This window comes from Motacilla alba, chromosome 6 (assembly GCF_015832195.1).
Source record: "Motacilla alba alba isolate MOTALB_02 chromosome 6, Motacilla_alba_V1.0_pri, whole genome shotgun sequence".
Lineage (NCBI taxonomy): Eukaryota > Metazoa > Chordata > Aves > Passeriformes > Motacillidae > Motacilla > Motacilla alba.
Window position 1 is genome coordinate 18,093,007 of NC_052021.1, and position 9,418 is coordinate 18,102,424.

General features: G+C 36.1%; 1 protein-coding gene across 1 annotated transcript in view; it reads right to left on the reverse strand.

Moving 5' to 3' along the window:
• The window catches only part of FRMPD2 (FERM and PDZ domain containing 2), a 70,237-nt gene extending 62,015 nt beyond the window's left edge, over positions 1-8,222 (reverse strand). The window contains exon 1 of the mRNA XM_038141254.1: positions 7,721-8,222. The gene's annotated coding sequence lies outside the window, so the exon portion shown is untranslated. The remainder of the gene's footprint in view (positions 1-7,720) is intronic.
• Positions 8,223-9,418: the final 1,196 nt, after the last annotated feature.

Here is a 9,418-nt window from a genome sequence, read left to right on the forward strand (position 1 = left end):
ACGGAACCAGAGTCCTAATTTTAGTCTCTGTAGCTTCAAAGGGCAGCAAAGCTTCTTACAAACCTAACCTTAATTAGAAGAGACAGACAAATCTTCTTAATCTAAGCCATCACCATTTCTCTTAATAATAAATTACTGTGATAGCATTTCACTTAACCCTGTGGTACTGGACTAAGTAATAAATTCACATCCCCAGGGCAGAATCTGTGTGGCTTCTCCATACAGGTAATCCACCAGATTGCACTTAGTGCTGTTTTATTTGAGACTGTGCTGGGGGACGAAGCACTGCATCCTCTGTTTTAGATAGAAGTGCTTATACCAAGTGATCTCAGTGCTGATATTTCTAACTAGCTTAAGTTACTCAATAAGAAACTACCCAAAGTGCAGGTCTTACAGCTTTATACAACCAAAGTGAAATCAGCAGTTACATCAGAGATGCTTTTGTAGTGGATTTTTTTTCTTAAAGTAATATCTCAGATCAATACTAAATATGAATTAAATTAATTCTGCTATCACTTATATCCAAACTTCTTGGAAAAAATATTAGATCGTATGGCCATGGAAATCACAATCTCTTTAACAAATTATTGCTTTAAAACAATGTGGAGTTAAGCAATGTGTTATTTTACAATCAAATTGGCAACTGGTTTTTAAACACACTCAGAATGTCCTGTATCAGTAGGCTGTGTTTTTGACTTCTGATTCTCGAGACCAACATGATGTGATATTTAATAAAAGTCTGACTGTGTGAGTTCTTGGGGAAAAAACAATAGTCAGGCTACACTATGTGTATTATAAGACAGTAAAAGTGATGGGAAGATATTGTTATCATTGTAGCACCAGCATGTTCATGGTCCCTCAGTTTAGTAAAACCTCTCATCCACAACCAAACAACTGTGACCTTCAAACAACCTACAACTCATAAGACAAGGCATACAAATGAGGAGGCAAGAAGGAAAAATTGACAGCAACTTTGCAAAAAGGGTTCTTTTTCAGTAACACTACATATCAGGAAATTATGCTGGATCTGGTTGAGCCTGCAGGGGAAAATTAGAGCAGCAGAATGTAATCTCCCACTTTGGAGTTTGGCCAGGATATAGAGGTTAATGTTTTTGTCACTGGAAAAAGTAGCAAAGAGCTTCCAGTGCCAATTCGTGTTTTGAGGTCAAAGGCTGATTTTGCTGATGTTTATGGAAGAAGATAGTACCACCCAAATTAGCCTAAAATATCCCCCCTGTTCCAATCTTTGCAGCACATTTATTCATTATGTGGCCTCTCTAAAGTCAATAGATTTTCCCAACCCTTTTTGCATAGATATGAAAGGTTGCATTGGGGTGAGGCTAACCCATTATTTTGCCAGCAACATCTGCCTATTTATCACTGTAAAAAAAAAAATATTCCATTTTGGTGCATTTTGTTTTATCATATGTGCAAGTTTTCATCCATTGAAAATTGGAGTCAATGAAAGAAATTGAATTCATCATGAAAGTAAATGATCTACAGCTTTACATCTGAATTTGAAACTTAGCAACAATTGCGCATTAATAATTTTATATGCCAAGGTCACTTTATTGGATTTGGCAGACTTATTTTGAAAAATGTAAAGGAGCAACTTGGTTCTGCTTAATCTTTGTCTTTTCTTTCTATTTGTTTACTGTGTAAAGAAAGCAAAAGAGCTAAAAACTATTTCTTTTGTAGGAAAACTGACCTTCGCTTATCAAACACAGTCAAGTGCATTAAATATCCTCAAGAGGAATGGGTCAGCTGGATTTCTAACCTCATGACAGCCCTTTTCATTCCCATTTATCAGAGGGAATTTACTGGGGAGTAGGTTTGGCTGTACCATAAGTTTTATGGCATGAAAGTCAATCCATTATCTGGATGATGGTGAAAAAAGATGAAAGGAGATCATAGGACACACCAGAGAAGAAGATGATGAGAAAGGACAAATCACATTTAGTTTTCAAAAATATGGAGTCAAATGTGTTTCTGGTATACTTGTAAGACATGAAACAAAAACAGATTTGTCCCATCTGGACATCCTGAAGAACAACTGGAAATGAGAACTTTGGCAAAATAGTTAGTGTATAAATGCAGCAACGGCAATTACAACAATAACAAAGTATAAACCTTGATAGGAATCAAGCATTCTGTGAACTGGAAGGGCCTCTGTCAAATCAGAAAGGCCTTTTAATTTTTACTACCTGGAAGGTGTTTATGCAGAGGTCTTGTCTTTCATGTGACTGAACTTCCAGTTCTGCTTCATTGCTCTGGGTGTGTATATTGCAAAATACCTATCTGTAAACTTAACCAACTCTTGATTTGCTGGAAAGTGTAAACAAATGTAAATTTTGTAAACAATTCTCTCTGGGAAGGCCTATTTATGGCTTGGACATATATGCCCATCACAGCCCCTTTATTAGAGGTGACTAATTGATTTTGACAAGAGTGAGCCAGAGAGGGGCCACTGAAGTAGGTGCTCTGAAAGACCTGAGAGGTCTTTCGTGGCTAGCATTGGCCACGAACCTCACTAAAGGAGTGTAGGTGTGTACTGACAGAAAAGTGAGAGGAACTTGGAGTGTAACTTCTTCCATTTGCACCACTGCATCCAGGAAAAGTTCCCTGCTCATGACAGTCCATGGAAGCTGGTGTGAACCCACTACATTGAACACACCTGGAGTTGGCTAATACAGATTGTGCTTAATTTACCTGCAATGCCTGAGGATCCAGCAGTCATTTTCAAGGGCAACTTTAGAGACATGGAATTGCTTCTTCTAGTTGGCATTGAAGGACATACTGATAAAACTAGACTATAAAGAGATGGTCTTCAGGCATCTTTCTCTAGACAGTCTTTTCCTTAGCCTTCTATCCCTTTCATCTCTTGTACTCCAATTTCTTAGCTAGGTTAGCATCCTTTTTAGGTCTCAGGTGCTACCTGGTATTCTAAAAGCACCTTAAAAATATCCAAACCCAAGGGTGCTCAATCCTCAGAATAGCAAAAGGCAGAACTTCTTGTATTAGTGGCAGCAAGATGCAGTGGGGGAAAAGTTTCTGAAAGAAGGGAATTAGCCATGGAACCTCAGGTGCTGGTCGGCAAGACTTCAAGAAATCTGCTTTCAAGACCAGGAAATATGGAAATTTGAAGTGACACTTTTCTAGGATGTTGGAGGGCTAATAAGTACTGACAAGGGTTCCATTGAGACAGATGAACAAGACAGACTTGCTAATTCTGAAAGATCTTTTAAAAGGAAAAGTTACAAGGAAAATGTGTTTTTGGTCAGCATCCTTTTACTTGACCAGAGTGCTGGACAGTGGGTTAAATATGTAGCAAATAATGTAATTTCTGACCATACCCAGGTGAGGACCTCCACCAAGATAAAATCAGTCTGGTTTTCCCATCTCTTGTTTTTTCTCTGTGATTCTCCCCATCAAAGATTAATCACTGACTGTAACACATTGCTTTGAAGTGCCTTATATTTAAGAGCAGGGATAAATTTGTATCTTTACATCTTTATGTCACAGAAGTTCAGAAACTTCATCAAAGGGGCTGAAAATGCATGGAGGAACAGATGTAAATCAAAACACAAATAGTATCTCACTGAGAAAAAAAAATCACTGTTTAATATCAAGTATTTCTAATACATTAGGAAAAGTTCTTGCAGCCTATCTCAAGACTGGCTGCATAATAAATCAAATTTGGAATACAAAATTAGGATAAATAATAATAGGATAAAAATGGGATTGAGCTACAGTTTTGAAATAATCTCTGTTAATTTCAAAATAAATTTACAGAATTTATGAACAACACATCCTGAGTCTTTTCTGTGGTCACCAGTAGGAAAGGAATTATGTATCAATCTCTCTGCCTCTGACTCCTCTGAGTCATGGCGGCTGAAACAACATTTGGCAAGAACCTGAATTCAGTAGGAAGTATCTCCAGGAAAATACTTAACTGTTTTCCTTTGTGCCCTTAAAAATCATATAGTTATAAAATTGAACGTAGAGACAATTTTGAAATTTAAAATTATCCTGGCGTGCATACAGATTAAATGGTTGATATAGATAATAATTTGTGAATTAAAATGGGAAGATATGACTCGCTTTTTATGAAGGCACAAAATTATTCCAAAACACATATGTGTTAATCTGATTCTGGGTCTCCACAGACAGTTCGGGATCATGAAATAATTTTGCTGCACTGCAGTGTCTACATTGAAATATTCTTAAATGAACAGTTTTCACATGAGGATCACAATTCTTTGTTGCTCAGGGCTTCATGTTTTGCTTCTTAAAAAACCCCCAAACAATAAAAAAAACCCAACCGAAATCCTGTAAATTCGAATACTGTATTGAGATTTTGAGAGATGTTGGTCTCCAAAATATTTAGGACTAGGCAGTTAGAAGATCCTGAAGAATCAATGAAAGCTGTGACCAAACTGCAAGTGACAACTCTAAATCTTTTTTGTTTTTCATCTGATTCATAACGACCCACAAAACTGTAACATGCAAGAGGAAAGAAGATGATCACATCAGCCTGTAACCATAAGCTTTGAATAGGGTCTGATTACATCTAGTATGTTGATGGTTGTTCTGATTTAGTACTTTGGGTTGTACTCTGTTCTTGAAGAACAGTGTTCTTTCAAAAGAAAAATCAAAGTTATAAAAATATAGTATAGAAATATTTTACTAAGAAATGACAACTAAATATATTTGCTTTACAGGCAATATTCATCTAGAGCATGTAAAATTGAAAACCCAAGTAAATTCTTAAAATATATTTAAATATAGTTCAAATTGAATACAGAAAAAACTGTATTGAAAATAAATGTAATATCTTAACTATCTCAATCATAAAGTTATGCATATTTTAGAGAAATGAAAAGGGAAAGACTTTGGGGATATAAGGTGCTCATCTTGTGTAGTTTAGATTTCTTAAATGTTTACATTAAACTCTAAGCCTCTTCTGTATATAATACATATTGGGCAAAATCCAGTAACCCTTTTATATATATTTAAAGGGTTCTGGATACATGCTATCATTCATGATATTATGGTTTTTATCTGGATACATAAGCAAAGTAAATTGATATAAAAGCTGAATATTTTGTTATTCCTTACTGAAGAACAACCTACTGCTTGTCCATCCTATTACAACAAATTTTAACTATGTGCAAAGTTTGAAAAGAATGAAAAGAGCCTGTCTTTTGAAAATTATACTTTAACATTAATTTACATCATACCCTCATTTATTCACATATATTCCATATACAAATTTTATACTCTAACTCACTGTAAACTTGTTATAATTTTGGAGAGAACACATAATATTCCTCATACTAGAAAGATGAATCTTCTTAAATATGAAATTTAACTCTCTGAAATATGGGCTGGAAATGTGTGGGTTTATAATTGGAATAAGCACTTAAAAAGCTGTTTAAAACTTCTGTTCAAATAAAGTACAGGCAGAGCCAAATCTGCAAACAATGACAAGTCAATAAGGGAGTTGCCTTGTTGCTAAAGTATGAACCTGCTTTGGAAAGATTGTGTCCCAGAAATTATAGCTAAACTGAAGCCTTCACTATATGGTATTTTTTCACTCTCTATTGCAAATTATTTTATTTCCTTTCTGGAGACATGTACTTAAATAAATAGGACCATTAACCAGACTATTGCAAGTTATTCAGCATTGAAGAGGGATAAAATTTCACTGCTACAGAGAGATGAATTTCTTTTCTAGGAAATCATAAACTTCACATGGGGTGGACCAGTTTCTAAACAGTCTAATCTTTGAAGGGGAGAGTTGAAATCTAGTTCCTGAATAGCGTAGTTATGTGCCTCTCTGTAGGGAATTTCATGAGCTGGGTGCTAAAAGGGTGCTAAAAGTTTGACTTTATTACAAGACCTAGGGACATTGTTCCTTAAAGACACAAAGTGTTATTGATACCAAAAGAAAATAGAAAAGCCCAGCATCCTACAAAATCAGACTAATAGGGTCAAATTCCTGTTTCCTCTCTGCTACAAAAGGAACCTACTAGTGAATTTCAGAGGAAAATATTACAGTCTGCAGTCAGTTTGCAAGTAGATATTCTTTCAATAGAAGTGCCTAAAAAGATATCACTGGATAACTGCAATGCAAAGAAAGTTGTGCTATGCTCATTCTTGCTAGGTTTATGTGCCCCTTCTTCTCTGCCCCAGCTGATGTCAAATGCCAAGGACCTCATGAATATCTGTCTATGATTAGACAGCTACTGCCTCTAAAGTAGCTAGTGCTACTTTTCTCTGCTTTTTTTTCATGCACTTTTCATAAAAGCTCATTCTACATGAGAGTAGACCCGACTGGTGGCCCAGAATTAAATCTAATACATCTAATACATTATCTGCATTGTTCTAGCACTTCAAAGATTGAAGCTTCAAAGCTCTCTGCTGCTACAGTGACAGAAATAGTAGGGCAGTAGAACTCAAGCACCATGGTAATATTTCTCTTTTAAATTAATTAATTTATGTCCTTTTTAAGGCATTATGTAATTCTCTGAAATGAGGCAGCCAGACATAGGGACAGGGAATGAAGGGTCAGATGATATGCTGACACTGAGGTTAATAGGTAGCACCACAACACAGGTGAAAGAACCTGAGCAGGCTATACAACAGCTTCAGGTACTAAAGAAAAATGTCCTAAATGAAAGATGAAGAGCTAAGATTTTAGATTATATTGTCCAGTCCTCCCAGTCTCTCCATAGCTTCTCACATCTGATCCTATTGTAGCCAATGCTGCTGTGGTTTGCTATTGTTAAAGGTAGTTCTTGGGTTCTGACAGTGCCACAGTTACCTTTGCTTGCAGAAGAGAGCTATTCAAAGCTGCTGATCTTGATTCTGATGTTGACTGGTTCTTTTACTTGAGAAAGTCGCAGTCTGTTATTTTACCACATCATGGAGGATGATGTGTTTTCCCACCATTAATAATATGCTTTACATGTAAATAGTAAATTATCAGTATTTGTATTCCTCTGGAATCTACATCTATAAATTTCTAGATCAGTAATGATTATGATGCCTATGAGAAGATGTCCAGAAAATTAGGTTGCTTTTATTTTAGAAACTGCAAACTCTAATGTAGGGACTTGCTAAAAACATTGAAGAGCAGTGGAGGAGAATTTAGAAGAGCAGTTTCTTAGCTGAGAGTCTTTAGTCACAAGTTGTAATCACTGGTAATCTTTCTGTTGTTTGGAGTTCAGTGCTCTTTCCAAAATAATAGTACTTAGTACAAATCCGTGAAAAAATAATGTACTTAAACATGTTTTCTAGAATCATGTCAGCTGTGTTATGCAAACAAAGACTTATCCCTGCCATAAGAGCAGGAACACTTTAGTGCCTTCTACTTCTTTGCCTTCACTAGGAAACAAGGCTGTGCTGAGGTATCCTGATTTTTAACAGCACAATTCTGTTGTAGATGAATGTTTTTAACCCCCAAAGAAGGCAAGAGGGACTGAGCACTGACATTCTGGATGACAATCTAGTCAGCTCTATATTATGATTTCTCATACAAACAAATAGCCTACTAATCAGAATTAGCTAATGATTTAAGAGAAATAAAATGAGGTTTAATGTAATAAAACCAGACAACAAGGTAAATATTAGATACTGCTGTACAAAGACAAGAAGATGAGTGATTTAATACTTATTTAATTGATAATGAGATTAAGAGAAATACATAAGAACCTACCTGTACAAGTTGGACAGATGCCGCATCCAGAATGGTCTCTAATCTTCTATGTTTTTGCCCAATAATGATTGTTTAGACCATAATAGTTGTAAATATAATATTAAACATATTCAGGTCTTGATTGGACTTCTGTTTCTTGGATTTTTCTCTCTTTCTCTTTCTTACCTTCTGTCTTCTCTCCTTCTTTCCCCCTTTCTTCCTTTCTTTCTATTGCTTTGTTTGTATCTTGTAACTAAGCACTGTGTGGTCAGGCAAGTGGCTAAGCAAGTAAACAGTGAGGTTTCTTCTCTTACTTGCAAGCCAAACCTAGCAGCTCCTGGTTTGAAGTTGAGGGCAACGTCATGTCTGCTAAGGCTGTTTTACACTCCTGCCTTTTTTTTTTCTTTCTTTCTTTTTTCTTTCTTTTTTTTTTTTTTTTTTCCTTGATAGTTCACTTGCCAGGTAATGAGAATCAGCTTTTAGGAAGTGGCTCAGTATAAATCTCTGGGTCTGTCAACTTACAAGGACTCAATTGGATTACCTGACGCACACGGGAGCATTAGGTCTAAACCCCGTAGACTGATGTCACTTTCAGCCCCCGGCCAATCCAGGGAGCAACAGCACAACCAAAGCACAGACTGATGGTCTGAGGGGTGAGTGTGTCATTTATGAGCAGCAAAATCCTTCAGACTCTATAAACAATGCAGATAAGATTTTGATGGGTCTACCTGGCAGGAAAATATACCAACCAAAAACTGAAGGAAGGAAATTTGATATTTTTTTAATATTGTCTAGTCTGAAAATTTTTTGTTAATTACAGCAAGATGCAGCTATGCTCAGAGCAGGGAAGAGGGAGCTCTTGGGATGCTGGAGGGCAACTGTGAGCTGGCTGTAAGAAGTGAAGGGAAAACAAAACCCTAGTAAAACAGAAGAGAGTTCTATTGGACTCATTCAGTAAGCTCTTCACATTAGTTATTCCTCCATTTTTCCCAGCTCTGTTTCTCTTTAATTCTATTTTTTTTTTTAGTTTTTGTATAAGTTCACAAATCTTCATTTGTTTAATCTTTCTCCCTATATTTTGTCCGTGAACAATGGAATTCACAAATGCATGGAGTGTAGAAGGTGCATGTATCCTTGTGTAGATCTCACAGGTGATTGTAGTGTAGATTTCCTTGTTCATGTCAAAATGAAAATCTTGGATTTCTTTCATTGCCTAACTGAATGCAACTAGTTGTTTAAGTCCAACATGAAAAAAAAAAAAAAGAACAAACCAGCCTCATATTTCCTTTTTTCTTTCTCAGTCATTGTGAATATTGCCACTGTTGTTCCTAGCCCACACTCTGGATTTTACATTCAGTTTGGTCAACCCTTCCAGTATATGAGGGTTGATGTGTGCTTTTGAGGAAAATATACAAGCTATGGTCTTCTTTATTTGTCTTTAAAGAAAATTTATTCAGGTTTTCATCATTTCAATGCCTGTAAATCCCTCTCTTTTGACACTTGGAAGTGCAATATTGGCTTATCCAAAATGTCACAGAAAACATATATTTTGCTGAATTCTCCCACTGGGTACATCACCCATCCTTTCATATCCTTCTCTGGTCCCTTTAATTTGTAGCAGCAAAATAAAACTATTTTTTATAAATTCTGGCTTGGTCCAGAAGTCATAAATCTGATCTGACAGGAAGTCTGACAGGACTGCAGGCAGGAATAAAAATA